Below are 14,781 nucleotides of genomic sequence, written 5' to 3'. Positions count from 1 at the left end.
AGCAATATAAGTCGTCTTCAAAATGGAGTCTGTATCAGAGGTGCATCCCAAGCAGAGAGCTGTCATTGGGTTTCTTTTGGTGGAATATCAGCACACTGCAGATATTCGTAAGTGCTTGCAGAACGTCTATGGAGACTTGGCAGTGAACAAAACCAAGGTGAGTCATTAGGTGAGACATCTGTCATCATCGCAACAAGGTTGTGCCCACCTGTCCAATCTCCTGCATGTCAGCCGGCTGTACACAGCTGTGACTCCTGTAATATTGGAATGTGCAGAAAGTCTCATTTGAGGTGATTGATGGATCACAATCAAACACCTTTCTGCTCAGATTGATGTCTCTGGTGGTGGTGGTGGTGGTGGTGGTGGCACACTCATCCACCAGTTAGGGTACTCAAGGTGTGTGCCTGCTGGGTTCCTCGCTGCCAGCAGAAGACTGTAAAGAGCAACGACAGGCTATCTGTGTAGAATTGCTCACCAATTACAAGGCTGATCAAGACAATTATTTGTTGAACTCTGTCACTGGTGCTGAAATGTGGGTTCATTACTTCAAAGTGGACACAAAACAGCGATCCATGGAGTGGTGCCCACACCACCTGTCCTCCAAAGAAAAAGTTCAAAGCTGCACTCTTAGCCAGTAAAGACATGACGACAGTCTTCTGGGACTCTGAAAGGTTTATTCTGTTTGATGTCCTCCCTCATGGTGCAATGATCAATGCTGAAGTGATTTGTGCTACCCTCAGGAAACTGAAGAAACTACTTCAGTGTTTCCATCTCCAAAAAAATGTAAACAAATTTCTTCTTCTCCATGACAGTGCAAGGCCTCACACAAGTCTGCACACCTGAGGGGATCTAATAAAACTTCATTGGACATTTCTTTTTCATCCCCCCCAACAACCTGGATCTCACACTTCTCGACTTCCATCTGTTTGGCCCAAAGAAAAACGTGCTACATGGAAAGCTGTACTTGGATCATGGGGAGCAAGATGCTGGTTCTGATGTCAACCAATAGAGTGGTCTCATGTGGGCATATAGGCCATCCCAATAAGATAGTGTAAGTTCATTGCACTGAATGGAGCTTCAGTTTAAAAATAGGATTTTGTAGTCGAAAACTAAAGCTAAACTCTGTCCAAACAGACCTTCAAGGCCGAATGGTACCGTCTAACCACAATGTCATCCTCAACCCACAGGCAACATCAGGTGTGGCTATGGAGGGGCATGTGGTCAGCACATTGCTCTCCCAGCTGTTGCCATTTTTCATGACCGGAGCCAGTACTTACCAACCAAGTACCTCCTCAATTGGCCTCATAAGGGCTGAGTGCACCCTGCTTGCCTGCTTGCCAACAGTGCTTGGCAGACTGGACAGTTACCAATCCAAGTTCTAGCCAAGCCCATCAGTGCTTAACTTTGGTGACCTGTTGGGAAACGGTGTTACCACTGTGGTAAGGTTGTTGGCTTTGCAGCCAAAAGAGTGGTGAATAATATGGTGTATAGGAATCCTGAATAAATAAAGCTGCTTTAAGAAAAAATGTGTTACATTATGTACTGAATGCCCCTTGCAGAATTACTGATTAACTGTCTGTGTAGGCTGTGATTAGTCTAAACTCCCAATGGTAGTGATATATAGGGGTTTGTAGTATGTTCGTAGAATCCTCACTTAAGAGAGTTTTTGAGACTTTGTAAGTAGGCTTTCAAAGGATAGTTAACATCTACACTCAAACAGCTGCCAGTCCAGGTTTTTTCAGGCTCTCAGTGACACTCTACTATGAGTCAAACAAACCTGTGGCTATTTGTACTACCGTTCATGGGTGGCAGGGGGCAACTTTGAAATCTTCAGTGGGAACCCCCATTTTTTACGGCTGATTACAATTCTGCAGCACAGTCTACATACGTTTTGTATGGAGCATTTTCTTCATTTCACCACAGATGGCGCTGTAATAGGAGGAACAGAAATGGGGACACAATTGTAATTTATAATATTCTACCCAATAGCCCTCGAATACCCAGTGGCCCACGGGCCCCATCTCCATGCTGTGAGGGTAGGACAGGTCAATATGTCATAACTTCTAATTTGAAACCTCATTCATAATGTTGAATTCTTCTGACATATCGAACAGGGGACTACTTGACTCACCACTGTGGGTGTAGCCTTAGGCAAACACTACTTCTTTTCGAATTAGAGTTAGTGTTCAAACATAGTACTGCCAACTTTAATACACTTAATGATCCACTTTTCAAATGACCGAACACAGGACAGAAGCATATTTGTGGGAATATCAGTATAGGCGTTTCTGATGCAGGCAACCATGTCTTCATAGCCTGTCTGCACTTGCTGGTACACTTTATCTTTTAAATATCCCCACAGAAGGAAATCAAGTGATAACAAATCCAGTTACCTAGTAGGCCAGTTAAAGGGCCAGCTCCGCCTACCCACCGACCAGTGTAAACACAGTCTAACACCTCCAGTGCTTCAATTGGATACTGCACTGCAATTGGATACCACACTGGACAACTGTCATGTCGAAACCATATACTTTGTCAAACATCTAGGGCAACATCCTGCAGTTATATGGTAGTTCCTGTTTCAAAAACGTTCAGTATTTGTGTCCATTCAATGTGCCATCAATAAAATATGGACCAATGAGGTTGTTCCCCATGATGCCACCCCATTTGCTAACAGACCAAGGACATTGATGATCAACTTGCTGTAAACAGTGAGGATTGCCTACACTCTAGAAACGAACATTATGCTGGTTAACACAACCATGATTTGTGAGTGTAGCATCATAGCAAAATAATACCTTGGCAAAGAGCATGGTGGTCCTTTGCATTTGTTGACATGGCCATTCACAAACCTTAACTGAGAGTTAAGGAAATCAGTACCATGAAGTTCTTGATGCATTGACATGTGTTACGAATGATACTTATTAAGATGCAGTATTGTGTCAATACTACCTATGGACATACCAGAATAATGGTATAACTGTCAGGCGCTTATCCATGGGCTGTGGTGGCACGCCGATAGTACGGCTATTTCGTTATCTGCTCCTGCAACATGTTTGCTCATTTCCTTTTGCTGGTGTGTTCACTGTCATCAAACATAAAGGCATTTGCAACGTTGTAAAAGAAAGAATGAAAGTGAGCTTTCTCTGGAAAACACTCAGTATACAAGGTAATAGCAGCCTCAACATTTCTCCTACATTCTCCATAATTCAGGATCATTTCAATTTTTTCTTCTGTGATTGCAACATTCATCATTCACTTGCAAGTCTGTTCTCCAAATAATACTGTGCAAGTGCTGTAATGTTCAGAGCTGCTATCTGTTCTACATCTGAATGGTACATGAGCTCCAATCACAGTGTTTTACATGTTATGATATGTGGTAGTTCACTGCATGGCCATGGTGGCATGTCAAATAGTACCCTGTTTGATATATCAGAGGAATACAATGTTGTGAATGTGATTTCCAATTAAAAGTTATGTAATACTGGCCTGTCCTACCCTCACAGCATCAAGGTGGGGTCCCAAGTGCTATTGGATATTCAAGAGCTGTGTCATGAGTAGCATGTCATAAATTATGTTTGTGTACCCATTTCTATTCCTCCAATTACAGTGCCATCTGTAGTGAAATGAAGAAAATTGTTTCAAACAAAACACGTACAGATTTTTCTGCAGAATCATAATTCAGTAGAAGATTTTGAAGTTTCCCCCTGCCACTCACACATAGGGTGGGGTGGGGGTTGAGTGTGGTATCATTGGATGTTCCCCAAATTAGACAAATTGAAATTATAACTTTTTTTTTTATCCAGTTTGTAGTTGTCAAGCTATTTCAATGTCTTGAGGTCAAATGAACATCTGTATATGATCTATATTTATCATAAATTAACTCAATTTTTGTTTCCTAATAACTGCGATTAACACCAAAAAGTTTTAGGAAATTAGTAACTTTTACCACAGGTTTTTCTGTTGCCTGAATAGAAATCTCATTTTGTGTATTTGCTACAATTATTATAGGGAATTAGTAATTTTTGTAGCTCAATAGATATAAAATCCAATCAGCAGGCTTATTTTAAAGTCATTTGGTCACTGTCCATTGCACCAGCCAAAATGCAGCCTTGTTTGACATTCATAAACTGCTGGAAATCACCCTGGCTACCCTCAAAAAATTGGCAGCTGCTGCAAATTAGCATGCTGGAAGAGCTTTTAAGTGTTGTATATCCGTGGTACTAGAGGTACCTCAAGCACTATCTTTTTCTGTGTATTGTGTCTCCACTGCAGAAAGTATGGATATGTTGCTACTCATCCACTTGACTGCGAGTAGCTTTTGAGTGGTAGAGCTAGGTATTCTGTATAGGGTGGACAGGGACCAGGGAGGACTCAGGGTGTCACACCAACCTGCTGTATTTTGTATAGGGTGGACTGGGACCAGAGAGGACTCAGGGTGTCATACCAACCTGCCTGATGAACAATTTGGAGGTGTTGTCCTTCATTGAAACTGAAACTGAACCAGTGAGACTCACTTCACCTGTTTCAGGGAAGCCTCTTTGGTCTGGTGTCAAGAGGAGGCAAATGCAAAAGGGTAGGAGTCTATTAATCATCAGTAGTTCAAATGTACAGTGAACAATGGTACCTCTAAGGGAAATGGCAGCAAGAGACAAGCAAGGGCACCACGTGCACTCAGTGTGTATGCCTGAGGGCCTCAGCCAACATGTTGAAGAGGCTACTCCAGCAGTCATTGAGGGAACTGGGTGCAAGCAAATCAGTGCTTGTTGGAACAAATGGTGCCTGACTCCTGGCTTCTGAGGTCATACTTGTATCAGTCAAGTGGCTGGCAGAGAAGATTGAGAAGACCAGCCTTGTGCAAGTGAAGCTCACAGTTTGCAACATTGTTCCCAGAACTGATCATGATCCATTGGTTCTCAGTCAAATGGAATGACTGAACCAGAAACTTTGGAAGTTCTGTGACGAGCTAGCTATGAATTCCTGGAAACTCAAAAGTATCAGTGTAAGACCACAAGAAATGCTTCCCACAGGTGAGAGTGTTAAAATTGTAGCGGTTAGCTGCCAAAGCATTCAAAACAAAGTGCCAGAGTTTGAAGCACTTGTGAAAAGCAGAGAAGCTCACATAACACTAGGACCATAAAATTGGTTGAAACATGAAATTGATAGCAGCTAGAATTTGGAGAACATTTAAGTATATGTCGAAGGGCTAGGCTAATGGGAAATGGAGTTGATGTATTTGTCACAGTAAACAAGAAATTTGAATCCACTGAAATAGAAATTGAAGCTATATGTGAGACTGTTTGGTTTAGACTCTGTATCAGGGGTGGGCATAAAATCGTAACTGCATCTTTCTATCACCCATCAGACCCATCTCCTAATGTAATCAAAAACCATAGGAAAAACCTCACTTTGCATGTACATAAGTTCTCCAATCACAGTGTAATCATTGGTGGAGACTTTAATCATCCATCTATCAACAGGCAGAATTACAGTTTTGTTAGTGGTGGGCATGATAAGACATCCAGTGAAACATTAATAAATGCCTTCTCTGAAAACTATCCAGAGCAGATAGTTCAGTACCCCACTCATGATGGAAATATATTGGATCTAATAGCAACAAATAGATCTGACCATTTAGAGGATGTCCACATCATAAAGGGCATCAGTGATCATGGTGTGGTTGTGGCAACAATGATTAACAAAGTATGAAGGGCAATTCTAACAAGCAGAAAGATATATATGTCCAGTAATATAGATTAAAAAATCAGTAGGGTTCTACCTCAAAGAAGAACCTGAAACTTTCAGCACAGTACAGGAGCATTTAGAGGTACTACAGCTCAAGTTTAAAAGAATACTTGATCATGGATTGGGTAGATAATATACCCAGTAGAACAGCTCATAGTGTGAGGGGCCCACCATGGTACACAGTCACTGTAAAGAAACTTCTAAAAAAGCAGAGAGTACTACATAATAGGTGTAAAACAAAGCACAGGGCTATAGATACAGAGATGCTGAATGAAACATGTTTGGCTGCAAAGAGAGCAATGTGTGAAGGTTTCAGTAACTACCATAGCAGAATACTGTCAAATGATCTTTCACAAAATTCAAAGAAATTCTGGCTATGTGTAAAGGCTATTAGTGGTACCAAAGTTAGTGTTCATCATTAGCAAATAAGACAGGAACTGAAACTGATAGTAGCAAGGCAAAAGCTGAAATGCTTAAATCTGCTTCCAAATGTTCCTTTACAAAGGAAAACCCAGGAGAATTGCCCCAATTTAATCCTCGTACCACAGAAAACTGCCAGAGCAGAATATTGCCAAGCGATCTTTCACAGAACCCAAAGAAATTCTGGCTGCATGTAAAGGCTGTAGTGGCACCAAAGTTAGTGTCCATATCCTAGCAAATGAGACAGGAACTGAAACTGAGAGTAGCAAAGCAAAAACTGAAATGCGTAACTCTGTTTTCAAATATTCCTTTACAAAAGAAAACACAGAAGAATTGTCCAAATTTAATCTTTGTACCAATGAAAAGATGAATGAAATATATATTAATGTCAGTGGTGTTGAGAAACAGCTGAAATAATTAAAACAGAACAAAGCTCCAGGCCATCTGGAATTCATTTCAGATTCTATACTGAACCTGTGGTTGAGTTAGCCCCTCTCCTATCTATAAGCTATCGTAGATCCCACAAACAAAAAACCATGCCCAGTTCTCATAAAAAAAAAAAAACACAGATCACACCCATGTTCAAGTAGAGTTGGAGAAATGATCCACAAAACTACCATTCAGTATCCTTGACATTGATTTGCTGTAGAATCTTACAAGATATTCATAGCTCAAGCATAGTGAGGTATCTTGAACAGAATTACCTCCTCAATGCTAACCAGCATGGATTCCAACAACTCTGATCCTGTGAAACCCAACACCTGCCTTTCTCACAAGACATACTGAAAGCTTTGGATCAATGCAGTCAGGTGATGCTGTATGTCTTGAGTTCTGAAAAGCATTTGACTCAGTACCATACCTGCGCTTACTGTCAAAAGTTTGATCATCTGGGGTATCAAGTGAAATTTGTGACTGGATTGAGGACTTTTTGGTAGGAAGGACACAGCGTGTTATCTGGGATACAGAATCATTGTTGTATGTAGAAGTAACTTTGGGTGTGCCACAGGGAACTGTGTTTAGACCCTGGCTGTGGCACACCCTACAGGAAACTGTGTTTGGACCCTTGCTGTTCAATTTGTATGTAGACCTTGAGGACAATAGTAATATTAGCCTCAGACTTTTTGCAGATGATGCAGCTATCTGTGATGAAGTACTATCAGAAAGAAGCTGCATAAATATTCAGACAGATCTTCATATGACTTCAGAGTGGTGGAAAGATTAGTAACTTGCTTTAAATGTCCAGAAATGTAAGACCATGCACTCCATGAAAAAATGTAGTGTCCTATGATTATAATAGCAATGCCACAGCTGGAATCAGCCAACTCATACAAACACCTGGGTGTAACACATTGTAGGGATATGAAATGGAATAATCATGTAGACTTAGTTGTGAGTGAAGCAGGTGGTAGACTTCAGTTTATTGGTAGAATATTTGGGAAATGCAATCAGTGTACAAAGTAGATTACTTACAAATCAATCATGGGAACAGTTCTAGAATATTGCTGAAGTGAGTGAGACCTGTACCAAAAGGACTAACAGGGGATACTGAACTTACACAGAGAAATTTACCACAGATGGTCACAGGTTTGTTCAACCTATGGGAGAGTGTTGCAGTGATATTGTGGAAACTGAATTGGAAGGCTCTTGACGATAGACATAAACCATCTGGATAAGTCTACTAACAAATTTCAAGAACTGGCTTTAAATTATGAATATGTTATAACCTCCTACATGTCACCCACATAGGGATCATCAGGACAAGATTAGAATAATTACAGCACCCACAGGGGTATTCAAACAATCATTCTTCCCATGCACCATATGTGAATGTAATGGGAAGAAACCTTAATAACTGGTACAATGAAATGTACCCTCTTCCATGTGATTTGGGGTGGTTTGCAGAGTAGAATTGTGCATACCATGCCAAAAGAACAACATGACTAGACACAATTACTAAATCTGCTATTGGCCAGTTTCCAAGCACAGATGGATGATTTAAGGTGGTAAACATTGTAAACATTAATCTGATCAGTCTACTGCCTCCCTCAGATGATTTCATATACTGTTCAATGAGCATCAATTGGTTCAGTAACTGGGCAGAAGTCATTCCACTGCATGATGCTTGAGTAGCAACCATGGCACGAGAGCTTTGTAGCTCCTGAAACACTAGGTTTGGAGCAGCTAACCAAATAGTGACTGACAAATGAACACTGTTCCAGTCAGAGCTGTTCCATGTGCTAGCTAAGATTTGTGATTCTAAATTACCACACATCATCTAGAGTCACTGAAGGCAGCCATCAGAGCACATGGTAGAAATAAACGGAGTCATGTCATTGCTAAAACTATCCTACGACTATGTTGCTGTGTGAGAGAAGATATAACTCAATAGCTCCTGAGTTGCTGTACGGCACAACTGTAACGTTTCTTGGTGATTTCATTGTGAGGCTGGAAAACAAACACGAAGTAGATATAACAGCATTCAGTTCTCAGTTACATCAACATATGGATCAATTACACCACTCAGAAGGCAAAGAAAACACCATTTATTAGTGAAGATCTGTGTAATATGACTCACGTATTTGTGAGAAATGATTAAGTTAAAGTCAAACTAGTGCCTCCATATGAGGGCTCCTATGAAGTCCTGAAGTGACAAACAAAATATTTCACCCTAAGCATTAAGGATGTGTCAACTAACATCTCACTTGACAGGTTGCTACCTGCCTATATCCTAGTGAATTCAAACACCAGTGGTTACAGGATAGCCTACAAAGGACCTCATCTGTAAATGAGTTACCCACAACTCCAAGAGTCTCACCAAACAAAGTTATCTGATTAGGTCAAGTTGTGAAATTCCCCAAAAAGTGCAAGTACAAGGGTGTTCAATAAGTAACATAACACATCTTTTTTCTCCGCCAATTTCAGTTGAAAAATGCAGAATTTGTTGTGAGACTAAGCGGAATATTCCTGTTTTAGCCCGTATAGTTTCATGAAGTTCTGATAGGTGGTGGCACTATACATAGCCTTCAAAATGGCATCTGTAATGGAGGTGCAGTCCAAGCAGAGAGCTGTCTTTGAGTTTCTTTTGGCTGAAAACCAGAGCATCAAAGATATTCATAGGCACTTGCAGAATGTCTATGGAGACTTGGCAGTGAACAAAAGCTCAGTAAGTCATTGGGCAAGTCATCTATAATCATTGCAACAAAGTCATGCAAAGCTGTCTGATCTTCCACATGCTGGCCAACCACACATAGCTGTGACTTCTGCTATGTTGGATCATGCAGACACTCTCATTCAAGGTGATCAATGGATCACAATCAAACACCCTGATGCTCAGTTGAATGTCTCTGGAACACTCATCAGCTGTGGTACTCAAAAGTGTGTATCTGCTGGGTTCCTCATTGCCTAAAAGAAGACCATAAAGGGCAATGAATAAACATTTGCCCGGAATTGCTTGCATGTTATGTAGCTGGTCATGACAGTTTTTTGCCAAAGAAAAAGTTCGAAGCTGCACCCTCAGCTGGTAAAGCCATGGCAAAGGTCTTCTGGGACTCTTTGGGGGTTATTCTGTTTGATGTCCTCCCTCATGGTGCAACAATCAACTCTGAAGTATACTGTGCTACCCACAGTAAATTGAAGAAACTATTTCAGCATGTTCATCACCACAAAAATGCAAACAAACTGCTCCTTCTCCATGATAATACAAGGCCTCACACAAGTCTGCACACCTGAGAGGAGTTCGCAAAACTTCATTGGTCTTTTGTCTCTCGTCCAACCTACAGCCAGATCCCATTCCTTCCATTTTCCATCTATTTGGCATAATGAAGAAATCACTCCACTGACTTGCATGATATGGAGGTTATGGAGCAGCAAGAAGTTGGCTCTTACATTGACCAGTAGACCTGATATTAGAAAAAAAATGTGTTGCAATACTTACTGAATGAGCCTTATAATTGACATAGGTACTGAGGGGTGGGATGATGAGGGTTATATTTACATTTAAACAGTTCTTCCTTATGTTGACTTTATTTTTCTTTGAAAACAAATGACATTTTGAAATGTACAGAGGAATGGGGGTCTGGCTATCAATTTTTGTGTTTGGGTTTGTGATTTTTGTCCTAGAACAAATGGAAGTTTCCAAATAATATTTTCAAATTTAAAATACTGTTTTTGTGATTAATTGTACAATAGGATCAACATTCCCTTCCCATTGTTTTCTCATGGTTCTTGTAAATACTGAATATTACCTGTCTTTCCCTATAGCTTATACTTGTTTTCCTGAAATTTTCAAATATCTTGTACCATTTTAAGTTGCCAAGGGCTATTTTAGGTCAGCAGATTCCTATGAAGGTGTCTTGATTTTTCTTCAATCTTGTCTCCATTGTCAGACACAATGTAAAAATACCCTCTTTGGTGCCAGCCAGACTGATTGTCAACCACAATATTCTCAATTTGAGTGATAAGCCTAATATATCAATCCAGGAATTTACGCTGTTGTTATACTAAGCCAAATGTATGATAATTCTCACACATATCTACCATGAACACCTTCAGGATTATGAACATCTTCAAGATTATGTGCATATGATCTGACTGTCTGGTGGTATATCTTGAATAATCTTTGATCACCATTTCCTTACATGATTGTCAAAAAATAAGCTTTTGGCCAACTAGGCGTTTGTCAGACATAGACAACAGACACACACTTACACTCATGCAAATGCAACTCACACACACATGACCACAGCCTCTGGCAGCTGAAGCCACACTTACATCAGCAGCAGCAGTGCACGTTGGAAGAGGCAACTGGGTGGGGGTAAGGAGGATGCTGGTGTGGGGAGGGGAGGGATAGCAGGTTAGGTGTGGGGGATAGTGAAGTGCTGCTGGGGAGCATGCAGGGACAAGGTGTAGAGGGTATGGCAGCTAGGTGCAGTCAGGAGGTTAGATGGAGGGTAGGGGAAAGGTTGGGGGGGGGGGGGGGGGGAGGGGTAGTGGAGAAGGAGAGATGTAAAAAGACTGGATGCATTGGTGGAATAGAGGGTTGTATATTGCTAGAATGGGAACAGGGGAGGGGCTTGATGGGTGAGGAAAGTGACTAATGATGGTTGAGGACAGGACAGTTATGCAAATGTAGGATATATTGCAGTGTTGCCACCTGCACAGTTCAGAAAAGCTGGTGTTGATGGGAAGGATCCATATGGCACAGGCTTTGAAGCAGTCATTGAAATGAAGAACGTCGTGTTTGGAGGCATGCTCAGCAACAGGATGGTCCAGTTGTTTCTTGGCCACAATTTGTCGGTGGCCATTCCTTCAGACAGACAGCTTGTTGGATGTCATGCCCACATTGAATGTAGCACAGTTGTTGCAACTTAGCTTGTAGATCATATGGCTGGTTTCACAAGTAGCCCTGCCTTTGATGGGATAGGTGATGTTTGTGACTAGACTGGAGTAGGTGGTGGTGGGAGAATGTATGGGACAGTTCTTGCATCTATTATAGGGAAATGAGCCGTGAGGTAATGGGTTGGGAGCAGGGGTTGTGTAGGGATGAGGAGTATATGGTGTAGGTTCAGTGGATGGCAGAATTCCACAGTGGGAGGGGAGGGAAGGATAGTGGGCAGGACATTTCTCATCTCAGGGCATGATGAGAGGTAGTCAAAACCCTGGCAGAGAATGTAATTCAGTTGTTCCAGTCATGGGTGGTACTGAGTTAGGAGGGTAATGCTCCTCTGTGAGTGGACAGTGAGACTCTGAGAGATGGTGGCTGACTGGAAAGATAAGGCACAGGAATTTGTTTTAGCACAACGCTGGGAGGATAATTATGGTCTATAAAGGCCTCAGTGGGACCCTCAGTATTTTTCAAGAGGGACTTTTTGTCACTGCAGATGCAATGACCATGGGTGGCTAGGCTGTATGGACGGGACTTCTTGGTAGGGAACGGGTGGCAGCTGTCAAGGTAGAGGTTTTGCTGGTGGTTAGTAGGTCTGATATGGACAGAGGTACTGATATAGACATCTTTGAGTTGGAGGTCAGCATCTAGGAAAGTGGCTTTCTGGGCTGCGTAGGACCAGGTGAAGTGAATGGGTGAGAAGCTGTTGAGGTTCTGGAGGAATGTTGATAGGGTGTCCTCATCCGCAATCCAGTTTGCAAAGATGTCATCAATAAATATGAACCAGGTGAGGGGTCTGGGATTCTGTGTGTTTAGGAAATATTCCTCTAGATGGCCCATGAATAGGTTGGCATAGGATGGTGCCATGCAGGTGCACAACTGGACCACCTTGTTGCTGAACACGCCTCCAAACATGACACTCTTCATTTCAATGACTGCCTTACAGTCTGTGCCATGTGGATCCCTCCCATCAATATAAGTTTTTCTGAATTGCACAGGTGGGAAGTCTCTCTGCAATATATCCTATGTGCCCATAACTGTCCTGGCCTCAACCTTCGTCAGTCATTGTCCTCCCATTCCCTGTTCCCATTCTAGCACTATATAGCCCTCTATTCCACCAACACACCCAGTCTTTCTACTTCTCTCCTTTTACTCTGCCCTCCCCTCCCCCACCTGTCTGCCACCCTCCATCTAACCTCCTGACTGCACTTAGCTGCCATACCCTCTCTCCACCTCATCCCTGCATGCTGCCCAGGAGCACTTCATTGTCCCCCGATCCTAGCCCACTATCCTTCCCACCCCAGCCTGCTCCTTACCCCAACCCAGTTGCCTCCTCCATCACGCACTGCTGCTGCACGTAGCATGGCTTCAGCTGTCAGAGGCTGTGGTCAAATGTGTTTGTATTTGCTTGAGTGTATGTGTGTGTCTATCATCAATTTTTGACAAAAACCTTGTTGGCCAAAAACTTATTTTGTGACAGTACTTTTGTTGTGCATACCTGCGACTCAGCATCTCCACTATATGGTGAGTATCAGCTGTCCTTTTCATAATATAATTACATTCCACCCTGGATTGTCTATTGTTTGATTTTTTCTTAAATGATTTTGTTGTTGTTGTGGTCATCAGTCCTGAGACTGGTTTGATGCAGCTCTCCATGCTACTCTATCCTGTGCAAGCATCTTCATCTCCCAGTACCTACTGCAACCTACATCCTTCTGAATCTGCTTAGTCTATTCATCTGTTGCTCTACCTCTACGATTTTTACCCTCCACGCTGCACTCCAATGCTAAATTTGTGATCCCTTGATGTCTCAGAACATGTCCTACCAACTGGTCCCTTCTTCTTGTCAAGTTGTGCCACAAACTCCTCTTCTCCCCAATTCTATTCAATACCTCCTCATTAATTATGTGATCTACCCATCTAATCTTCAGCATTCTTCTGTAGCACCACATTTCAAAAGCTTCTATTCTCTTCATGTCCAAACTGTTTATTGTCCATGTTTCACTTCCATACATGGCTACACTCCATATAAATACTTTCAGGAACGACTTCCTGACACTTAAATCTATACTCGATGATAACAAATGTCTCTTCTTCAGAAACACTTTCCTTGCCATTGCCAGTCTACATTTTACATCTTCTCTACTTCGACCATCATCAGTTATTTTGCTTCCCAAATAGCAAAACTCCTTTACTACTTTAAGTGTCTCATTTCCTAATCTAATTCCCTCGGCATCACACGAATTAATTTGACTACATTCTATTATCCTCATTTTGCTTTTGTTGATGTTCATCTTATATCCTCCTTTCATGACACTGTCCATTCTGTTCAGCTGCTCTTCCAAGTCCTTTGCTGTCTCTGACAGAATTACAATGTCATCAGCAAAACTCAAAGTTTTTATTTCTTCTCCATGGATTTTAATACCTACTCCGAATTTTTCTTTTGTTTCCTTTACTGCTTGCTCAATATACAGATTGAATAACGTCGGGTAGAGGCTTCAACCCTGTCTCACTCCCTTTCCAACCACTGCTTCCCTTCTTTGATGCCCCTCAACTCTTATAACTGCCATCTGATTTCTGTACAAATTGAAAATAGCCTTTCGCTCCCTGCAACCTTCAGAATTTGAAAGAGCGTATTCCAGTCAACATTGTCAAAAGTTTTCTCTAAGTCTACAAATGTTCGGCAATTTTTACATCTGTCAACACTTGCTTACTTTGGGATTGGAATTATTATATTCTTCTTGAAGTCTGAGGGTATTTCCCCTGTCTCATACATCTTGCTCACCAAATGGTAGAGTTTTGTCAGGACTGGCTCTCCTAAGGCCGTCAGTAGTTCTAATGGAATGTTGTCTACTCCCGGGGCCTTGTTTTGACACAGGTCTTTCAGTGCTCTGTCAAACTCTTCACGGAGTATCATATCTCCCATTTCATCTTCATCTACATCCTCTTCCATTTCCATAATATTGTCCTCAAGTGCATCGCCCTTGTATAGACCCTTTATATACTCCTTCCAACTTTCTGCTTTCCCTTCTTTGCTTAGAACTGGGTTTCCATCTGAGCTCTTGATATTCATACAAGTGGCTCTCTTTTCTCCAAAGGTCTCTTTAATTTTCCTGTAGGCAGTATCCATCTTACCCCTGGTGAGATAAGCCTCTACATCATTATGTTTGTCCTCTAGTCGTCCCTGCTTAGCCATTTTGCACTTCCTGTCGATCTCATTTTTGAGATGTTTG

General features: G+C 41.7%; 1 protein-coding gene across 3 annotated transcripts in view; it reads right to left on the bottom strand.

Moving 5' to 3' along the window:
- The window catches only part of LOC124607401 (serine/threonine-protein kinase Nek8), a 317,572-nt gene that overhangs the window by 196,386 nt on the left and 106,405 nt on the right, over window positions 1-14,781 (bottom strand). The gene's annotated exons all lie outside the window — the stretch shown is intronic.

This window comes from Schistocerca americana, chromosome 3 (genome assembly GCF_021461395.2).
Source record: "Schistocerca americana isolate TAMUIC-IGC-003095 chromosome 3, iqSchAmer2.1, whole genome shotgun sequence".
NCBI classification, from domain to species: domain Eukaryota; kingdom Metazoa; phylum Arthropoda; class Insecta; order Orthoptera; family Acrididae; genus Schistocerca; species Schistocerca americana.
The sequence above is the reverse complement of the archived record's forward strand: the minus strand, read 5'-3'. Positions and strand labels throughout refer to the sequence as shown.